This window comes from Rhagoletis zephyria, unplaced genomic scaffold (genome assembly GCF_001687245.7).
Source record: "Rhagoletis zephyria isolate East Lansing unplaced genomic scaffold, Rhagoletis_zephyria_1.1 Rzeph_scaffold_00559, whole genome shotgun sequence".
In the NCBI taxonomy this organism is placed as follows: Eukaryota; Metazoa; Arthropoda; class Insecta; order Diptera; family Tephritidae; genus Rhagoletis; species Rhagoletis zephyria.
In genome coordinates, this window is record NW_016157643.1 from 217,125 (window position 1) to 227,419 (window position 10,295).

At 34.5% G+C, this 10,295-nt stretch overlaps 1 long non-coding RNA gene across 1 annotated transcript; it reads left to right on the forward strand.

Annotated features, from left to right (window-relative positions):
* The first annotated feature begins 8,490 nt into the window (after positions 1–8,490).
* LOC108360354 (uncharacterized) lies at positions 8,491–9,525 on the forward strand. The gene is made up of 3 exons (XR_001847096.1): positions 8,491–8,771; positions 8,836–8,927; positions 8,998–9,525. It is a non-coding gene; the product is annotated as an uncharacterized LOC108360354 (long non-coding RNA).
* Positions 9,526–10,295: the final 770 nt, after the last annotated feature.

A 10,295-nucleotide genomic window follows, 5' to 3' on the forward strand; every position in this document is an offset into this window, starting at 1 on the left:
AAAATGTTACTCCCGACCACCTAGGGCCCCTAGGGTGACCAAAAGTCACAATTTTCACTTGCGTTTTTTCGTTTTAAAAAGGTTGAATATTCATTTGCACGGGACCTTTTATATACCTTTGATAACAAAAGAGGTGCCTGCCCCTCTTCCCCGGCAACACAGAAAGGAGAATTCTACTTAGTAAGGGTTATAATCCCTAAGCGCGGCCGAAGGCCGCCTACGCAGAAAGGAGTTAAGTGCAAAAATACTTTGGACACCGAAGCCGGAATCATATCCTCCTCTCTTCTTCGGCAACACAGAAAGGAGGATTCTACGTAGTAAGGGTTATACTCCCTAACCGAATTCTACGCAAAAATACTGTGGACGCAAGTGAAAATTGTGATTTTTGGCGATTTTTCTAAGGGGTCCCTGGGACCCATAGGGCGCCTAGGTGGGGGTTGGAGGTGCCACGCCCACTCCCCCTTCGCTCACCGCCTCTTCAATGACCACCCTTATAGGAAAGAATTCCAGACTCTTCATGAATGTATGGCCATTTTTTAAAGTAAGCCTTATAAATAATTTAATATTTTTCTGATTTTTATATCGGAGCGCCCTGCACCTACCTTGCTACGGCCATGGTTACACTTTTTCACTATCACATACTGCGTTTATACGCACATATTATTTGCAAATAACAATTTGCAAAATGGTAAACTTTGCCGTATAAACGCTGACTTATTTTTTATTTGCAAATAACTAAATCAAGCAAATAAGTATTGATTAGTGGTACTATTTGCAAATAAGCGCAAGACGCCGCCATTCTTAGGTTTATTTTCTTTTTCGATGGTCATCTTAATGCCTTTTTATAATCAATACGTTGCCATTTTTAACTTTATTTTCTTTTTCGATGGTCATATTATTGCCTTTTTATAATCAGGCAATATTAAAAAAGAATTTTTCACCATCGAATAAACAGTGAGTTAAGTATTTGCAAATTATTTTTATTTGCAAATAGCTTACGTATAAACATAGTAACACTTAACTTTGCTTACTAAGGGCCGGTTGTTCAATGTCTGATTAGCACAAATCGGAGGTAGAAGCTCTGGTTAGATACAACGACTGCTTTATCGATCACATGTTATATGTATGATGTCGAAATCGTCGATAATGATGTTTAACCGGCAAGTAGAGATAACCAGACATTGAAAAACCGGCCCTAAGTAGTGTTTGCCACAATATGAATCGTAATGTACAGGGCCTAAAATAATAACTGTCGCACAGGTTTTTTGAAAAATAGATTTTGTTAAACAAAGTATTTTTTTGTTAACTTTGTAAATATTTTACTTTAATTTTATTAATTGGTTTTAAAATTTTTATCCTTATTTGCATTTGCAAGCTTTGGGAGATAAGTACATGCGGCACACACCTCTTTTTCAGAAGTATGTTTCTTAGATTTTGTATAAAGAAACAAAACTGTATAGGGTTGGTCGAATGAATTCCCTCCTAGTGGGAGGAAATTAGCCTACGGTTACAGAAGATATGTAATAAAGTAACCGGCGAAGACTTGCGTGCCGCTTGCGCTTTTCTCCCAAACCCCCTGGTAAACCCAAATGAGGGTTAAATTTAAAAACTATACAATAACGACTTTTTTTTACTTCCGCTTTTCTCTCAAAGTGTTTATCGCCGGTAAACCCAAATGAAGGTTCAAATTTAAAAACAAATTAATAAAATTGAAGTAAAACCTGTGGATAATTAACAATGAACTACTTTTTTCGCAAAATCTATAAAGGCCAATTTTATTTAAAAAAAAGCTGTACAACAGTTATTAATTTACACCCTGTATATGATAAAATATTAATAGCTGGAAAAAGGAGTACAAAAGAAGTACAAAACTAATAAGGGAGTACATTTCCAGATATTTTTTTTGGGAGTACATGGGAGTACATTACAATAAAAAGGAGTACGTTTATTCTCAAAAGCAGTACGTCTGGCAACCCTAGCACCACCTGCAGGTCTCCTAGCACTCTTCGATTTCTTTTCGCCTTTTGATCTACGATCCATGCACTCGCACACGCACCAATATACTCTAGTACACATATTGACATACATATGTACATAATTCATGTCTTGCACCCAACATACCCTGCAAGAACAGTGACTATCATTTGACAAATCATTTGAGTAGCAAGACTGATAGAGATTTCTGTCACTGGCTACCTACAAGTTTCTATCAAATTCTAAAGGGCAGTGTGAAAAATCTGATGGAAACTTTTGTGTACGTGTGATGCTTCATCTCCTTCTAACATATAGACTGCTTACTCCCTTTGAGTTCGGCCTTCAAATTTTAATCATCAGTGATGTAAATCTTCGACAATTATGAGTGATCAACCTTGATAGAAATATAAGTCAGTAATGTGCAATCAAATTTGATGTAATAAGCGATCAATCATGACACATCAAGTCTGTCATGTTTTCATATCATTGTTGATTACTCACAGTTGATGTAAAAATTCGTCTAGTCTGATCTCTCTCCCACGATATAGAAATCTATCATTAATGACACATGTAATACTTGTTTTTTCTTTTATTTTCATAAAATCTTACGAACTAATTATTGATCGTCAAAAAATTCAAAGCTAAGTACATTAGATCAAATTAGAAGCTAAATACATTACCCTAAGCACAGTACATTAAACATTAATAAAAAAAGGAAACGTGGCCAAAAATTAAGCAAAATAAGGCGTTTCTATTATTTTTGCCACCAACGTACATATGTACATACTTAAAGCTAATATCCTAATATTATACATTACATTGAGCTCAATTGCATTCCTGATTTCTTTTCGAACTCAACAGGACCTTTCTTTTTAAATGCATCTAAGTGGATTGAAATAGATTATCAAAAAATTTGTATTGTTAAAAGATATGTACATATGTATACGGTAGTGACCACATAATTAGGGATACTATTTATTTATACGTTGTGACCATTTATTTAAGAACTTGCGTCGATTTTTGAGAATTTTTTACAAAGTATGTTAAAAAGGTTTATATATAGGTATATAGTTATAAATAAATAACGAAAAAATTAATGGTCAGAACTTGTTGTGTCCCTAATATGTGTACATATTACCTCGTAGGATTGTGTCAACCAGTATAAGTTTGTTTAGTGGTTTTCTCTCCCATCTGCCGTCACAGTTAAGCTGCAGCAATGCCTCGTCCGAAAATGAATGTTTAATACCGCTGGCTACGTCCTCAGACACACCTTTTATTTTTGATATATGTAATTGACCTTTGAAAAATTTATGTACAGCAATTAGAACGTGAAATATGTATTCCATAATATAATTCATTATCATGGCTTGTGCATACTCTGGATCTTTTAATTTTGTTTCTATTAAATCCACAGCGCAATAGGACTGCAGTGGTAGAGAACTGGCGATGCGATGCAGTTTTTTAATATTGGATTCGTAAATCCGTTTTTCTTGATCATGGCGGTATTAAAAGCTCTTTTATTAATTTTAAATGAAATATTTTATAAAACTTATCTTTATTTTTCCACAGCACTTTAAGTTTTGAGCATCTTTTCGTCTTGCGTCTTTCTTTTTTCTGTTGATGTGCGCATTTGAACTTCTTCAGTACCAAATACTTTATAATACGGTTTTATTTATTACTTTTATATATAAAAAGAATGTCATGCCACAATGAAAACTTTTATTTTTACTTACTTTTGCTATGAGCGGGGTCGAATAATGATAAAATTAAAATTCAACTAATTAAGTTCAAAATTATATCCAAATACTTCAGTAGTCGACATTATTTGGCAGGTACAACTACTTTCGTTAAGCACAAAATGCAGCCCTAGTGGATCTTGTGGTTATTGTGGCAACCAACTACCGTTACTTCTATCAGCATTGACACTCACTTGATCGATCAAATGACAGTCGTTCCCTACAGAGCCAAACTGGCATATAAAATTTTGCATATGTGTTAGTTTTCGTTATGAATGTGTTGGAGATCCTGTCAATCGCGTCTTGTAGGATATTATTGCAACAAAAATAAACTCTTAAAGCCCAGTTAGTCAACGACGTAGCGTAAACGTAGGTTGACGTACGTAGCAGCATATCAAATTTACTGTTGATAGAGAGAGAGAGAGAAGTAACAGCAACGTCACCGCCATGCGGTGGTGAGTCTTCCAGAATTCTTTCGCGCACATAAAAAACTCTCATCAATTTTGTGTCTACTCCAAACTACTCTCAACTTCTCTTTTCTTTCTCGCTCAACTATGATTGTATTTCTTAACCACAATATAACCAGTAAACAACCTTGGTTGAATTTGGCGACTGCCTTCCTCGGGGATGAATATGCCAGGGATGAAATTATTGGTACACACGCTTTCTAAGCACGCAGGGTTGCTTTTCAGAAAAAAAAAATAACTCCAGTTTCAAATTGTACAGTGTAAAACGAAATTTATTGAATAATTCCACATAAAATGGTATACATACATAAATGACTCATTTTTTAAACGATTTAAATAAAACGCATTTCGTAACCTTATTTGTGCAAATACTCCGGATTGCAAATTTTTGACAACTATGAGGTAAATGAAAATTTTCAACCCGCTGGTGAAAAATTTTACAGCGAGAATTACACCATGGAACTTTTCTACTAATTGACATGAAATTAATATCTCAGTGCTCGGAGCGCCGCCACTGAGGGCCTTTGCCAACTGATTAAAAATTGAAAATTTGGAAGGATCATACAAAAATTTTGAGATTTCTTGTTATGAATACGAACGCCATAATTTTTACCTAGCTCGTGGAACAACGCAAAATTTTGACAGCTTGTAAATATGTATACACTTAAAGCTGTTGGCGGTAATAAAGAGTCAAAATTTAAATGGAGTCTGGAAAAGAACAAAAATCGTACGTTAGTTGTCAGTTATAAAATAAATAAAATTTATTTTGCGAATATTTGTTAATTCTATTTATTGAAAGGCAACCAAGTGGAAAGCTTGTGTTAATTATATTGATAACAGAACCTGGAAGCTCGCACGTTGCCTAAATTCTCAAGTGACATCAAATCCCCAAATGAATACATTGCTTGTATTACCATCAATATCGCCATGTATAAACTATAACAACATACAAAAATAGAGCTTTCGCAGGAGCGTTTGCTTGGTTTTTCAACACCATTTATAATTTTCTTTTAATAAAATCACAATTTGTCAAAGGCTTAAATTTATTTATCTAGTAATAATGCATCACACAACCCTGAAATCTAGGAAAAAGTCTGAGGAAGGCCATTAAATAGCAGCACACAACCCAGTGCCTTCCTCAAGGGTGAATATAGCTACAAAAACCACGATTACTACCACAACAACCCAAAAAGGTTGGCTACGTCTGTACTGTGTTCTTAACTGCACATTCTTATTTCATCACATTTTATGTGCAAGAATTTCCTAGCATACTGCACCACAAGCAAACAAAATCATGCTCCCTTATACCTTTGCAACCAGTGTTGCCGCGAAATATTTTTAGTGCACTGAGAAAAGAGTTTAGTTACGTCAACTAAATATGTTTTTCTCAACACATGATTTAGTTATAGTCACATTATTTGGTTATAGTTACCAAATCATGTGTTGGTAGAAATATATTTGGCTGACTTTTTTCTGAGTGTGGTAGCTAAATTCCAGCTAAAAAAGAACTAAAAAAGAGCTAAAAATCGTCGTTGTGGCTGAAAATGGTAGCTAAATTTTTTTACCTACATATAAATATATAACAAACATTTTCTATAAGTAATGATATAGAAAAACGATGAACTCTGGAAAGAATTAATATTTTATTCAACAAAAAACTTTTTGTTGAACACATAAAGCATATTAAGGGCCGCCAACTTATCTATTTTAAAGTATAGTTAAATCGTTAATGGATAATATAACGGCCCAGAAACGTAAGGAACATACATAGACATATGTTTACTTGCCTTAAAGGAAACGCGTTCGCTTTACGAGCGAAGAGTTAAATTCATGAAAATCATATAAAAAATTTTAATGTCAATGATGAATAAATTTTGAAAAGGGCCAAAAAAGGGCAAGGAGCAATTTCAAATTTTTGTGGCCAAAAAAAGAATTTGATAGCCAAATTTAGCCACCAAAGGGCTAAAACGGCAACACTGTTTGCAACTTCTTTGCATGCCATCTCTAGCACATAGCATTCCATACAAACACAACAGCACTCCAATATCATTGACTACTTCTCTTTATAAAGCACTGATGGGCACTGCCCATCTCTGTTATAAAGCATACAAGCGTCGGCGCAAAGAAAATGGCTTTGTTCAGTGAACTGAGCGCTGTCAAAATTAGAACACCCGCAAGCATATGAAATTGAACACAGCCAAAGCGAAATGCGAAGTTCGCTTGGCGGCGTTTCATGGCGATAGATTTATTTCTATCGCTCTGCTGGGCGATGACAGCTGTGCGTGCCAAAGGTGGCCGTATTTGTTTTGTGCTTTCAAAGTTTAAAAAGAAAACAACCTAAACACGATTTTTTTTTTGTTGTTTGAAAAATATAGTTGTGGATTCGTTAAATCTGGCTTGAAACAAATTATTTATAATAATCTTTCTTTGTTTTACATTTATATTTGTTATCATTTCCTCATTTCTAAATATGGTTTAGTTTTTTCTAAATATGGTCACCCAAATTATAAAGGCGACCAAATGGGATCAGCTGTTTTCGCTACCGCTCTAATTCTGTTTAAGTAGGCGAAATAGTTGGGCGAACGGTGAACGACAGCATCGCCCAATTCGGCGAAGTTTGCCGTTCGCCGGTATTGTATTTCAAGCATAAACATGTTCATTGAGCGCTTTTACTGAGCGAATAGCTTTGTTGAACGGACTGCTCAGTGCTGCCGCCGTCCCTTCTATTGAAGTTTCACATGTATAGTTGTAAAGTCCCAGAAATGAATGGTTGGGTAAAGTTCCATAATTATTTAGTAAATATTTTACGAAAGTAACAATTATACATATTTTAGTTTTCATACATCTTTAATTATATAGGAAAAAGCCCGCATCTGGAACTTTAAGTGAATCTATCATCAGCAAATTAAATTTTTGATTGCATTTCTACAACGTTTGAGATTGTGATTTTAAAGATATTCCAGCATAAATTTTGCACAGGGACACCATAAATTATAAGTTAATAAAGTTTAAAGATTAATTTTATTGTTATAGAGAAATAATCCATTACCCAATAACTGCGCAGATGGGGGACAGTCAATTGAAATACAAAAAGGAAGAAACCGACTACTTCAACAATTTTTGGAAAAATTGTGAATTTTTTATTTTGTGTAATGTTTACAAATTATATATGTATATATATGTATATAACAATAAATTAAAATAAGCTGTTCATCAAATTAATTAGTTTTTGTTGTGCTCGCTCATTAGACCCTCCTTCTTCATTTAAATTTTCATTTTCTTCAGAATTATTTATTAATAACTCATCACCAAACTCTTCACATAAAATTTCATCATTGAAGTATAAAGTTGTGCAGGACGCAGGCAGCAGCTGTAATATGTATTCCGAAATCGATGTCGGCAACATCTAAGCATTTCAAACACCGAAATTTTCCTTTAAGTCGTCCAAACGCGCGTTCAATAATGGACCTAATTTTACTGAATCTAACATTATTTAGTATTTGATTTGTTGCAAATTGTCCGAAGTGGATAAGCGGTGTCTCCGAGAAGATGTTGTTCAGGGGTTAAAAGTGGGTTAGTTGCGCACGATAATCGTTGATATAAATTACTATTTTTGAAAACCCGTGCGTTATGCATACTACCAGGCATTCCGACGAAGACATCAATGAAATGCCCAGAAGCATCATACACTCCTTGTAGTATTATGGAATGAAACTGTTTTCTATTATAGTAATCTTGGGCATTTCCAGTTGATTGCTTGATAGGGATGTGGCATCCATCTATAACAGCAATTACACCACTTAAACCAGAACGATTTTTGAATGTTGCCGATATATTTGCTTGCTTGGATGCTTTGGGCCACTTTAAATATATATGTCGAGGTCAATTTGGATATTTCAAGAATAACACTTTTGAATATGTTGTGCCCGCTGCATTTTGGAATATTAAAGCGATCTCCAACTGGCAAAAAATACTCTTGCATTCAAATTAACCATAACGAAAACAACAACTTCTTTTCCAAAGGCACATTGGTAAAAATTTTAATGAGATTTGGTTGATTTACAGGGCATAATAAGTTCTAAGAAATATAGTACAAGTAAATTCGTTTTATGAATACAAATATTTGCCCAATTGCATCTTAATTGAAATGTTGTTCTACTCATTCTAAAAAGTTCTTAAAATTGGTCACCTGCATACCGTGGCGCAGTCATAAAAATATTTCTTTCTTTTGAGCTCCGTTCCTCAAAAAAGTGTTCACAGAGTGTAACGTTCACCAAAAATACCATAGTATTATTTCTTAATCCTATCAAACCTTTTCCAACCGACACGTCTAGGCTTGCACAAGCAGCCAAGCAAACAAATTTTCTCGCATGCGATACTCCCTTCCGCATGCAACTTTGATTACTCCGCTCTCAGCAAATAGTTTCACCAACTTTTGACAACTATTGTCAAAAACGCCGGCGGATAGCTTAAGCCGTCTTGCATCTAAGTTCATAACTTCCTTTTTTCTGTTGGATGCTGAGCTGCGAGGACGTGTTGGATGAAAAATTATCCCGGAATCATCCACTTAATCTTCAATATTACCGCCAATTTTGTAAGTACCCATGTCTTTATTTTATCATCCACACGGCGAAACTTAAATGCCTTTTTGAATTTAGAATAATAAGTTTCCTGTCTTGGACTTTTGCATCCGCAACATTTGCATGCTTCTTATGTTAATTTCTCGAAACGTTGAAGAATAAGCAAAGCGGTAACTATACGCAGTCTATAGAATTCGCATGTCTCAATTCCTCATGTTTTTTTATTCTCTATATACTTAGCCCTACCGGGAAAAACTTTGGAGAGGAAAGTTCTCCATCTAAAGCTCCTTTTCTTGCGGCGCTCATAGCAGGCTCATTCTCAACGCAGGTGCCTTAGTCTACATCGTCCGCGCGCGTTAAGCGGTGGTGCCCGCAACGAAAATTTTTTGAGATTTGGCCTTAGTTTTTTTCATCGAGGGAATCTAACCAGCCGCTGATGAGGGCGGGAGGCAAACCCCCTCCGAAAAGTGAACAAATCGGCGAAAACCCCCGTTGAAAAACGACCACAGAAAAATAGACCCATATACATATAAGTGAATTAATCAAAAAAAAAAAAAAAAAAAAAAAAAAAAAAAAAAAAAAACCCAATGAAATCCGAAACACATGTGAATATGCCTATGTAACTAATTACATATGTACCTAACTAACGCCTATTAATCTTGTCGCGTTAAATTCAAAAGACACGCAAAGTGCACTCGAAAACTAAATTCTCATAGTGACTATAATATCGTTTTGAAAAAATAATTAAAAGCCTAGCTACGTTAGCAGAATTTTCTTTTTCAAAAGCTAGATGAAAAAAGAGAATTTTTATATGCGTATATAACCTATATATGTATATAAATATATATGTGTATGTATAAACATCGAGATAATTCCCCGAAAAGTGAATTTAAAACCTGTTATAATATATACTACTCTAAATCCAGTTTTCTTTAACTAGTTAACTAGCTTTCTTTGTTGAATTTCCCCAAAGCTAAAGTGGTTTCACTAATAACTTAATTAAATTTTGTGTAAATCTTAAATTCACACAATACTTTTACAATTCGTAAATTAAAACAAAAACAATAATAACAATAATAATAATATCTAATAATAATAATAAAAAATTTAAAAAGTTAAAAAGTGGAAAAGTGACGAAGAATAGCCTAGTGTACATCAGCCAAAATAAGTACATAGTAGTGACAAACCGAGTATGTACATATATGCAAAAAGTAAAGAACCGGTTTGACATTAATATTAGTCCATTTGTACATATTCACCTGCTCATCTTATTTACCATCAACCAGCATATAAGATTTTGAAGCCTAGCTTATACGACTGCAACAACAACGGGAAAGGCCTTTCATCGTTCTGCAGCGGAGAACTGGGTGAGTCATATATTGCTTTTATTACCTTTCGTTTTCTTTTTATGCATTCTGGGAAACTACAGAAAGCTTCTCACTGCTTATAGTTCCCATTTAAAAATTTGTATATTACGATTAAACAGAGATAAGCTTTCTTGCTCTCCCACAGTTGGTTTGAACGCATCTTAATACGTA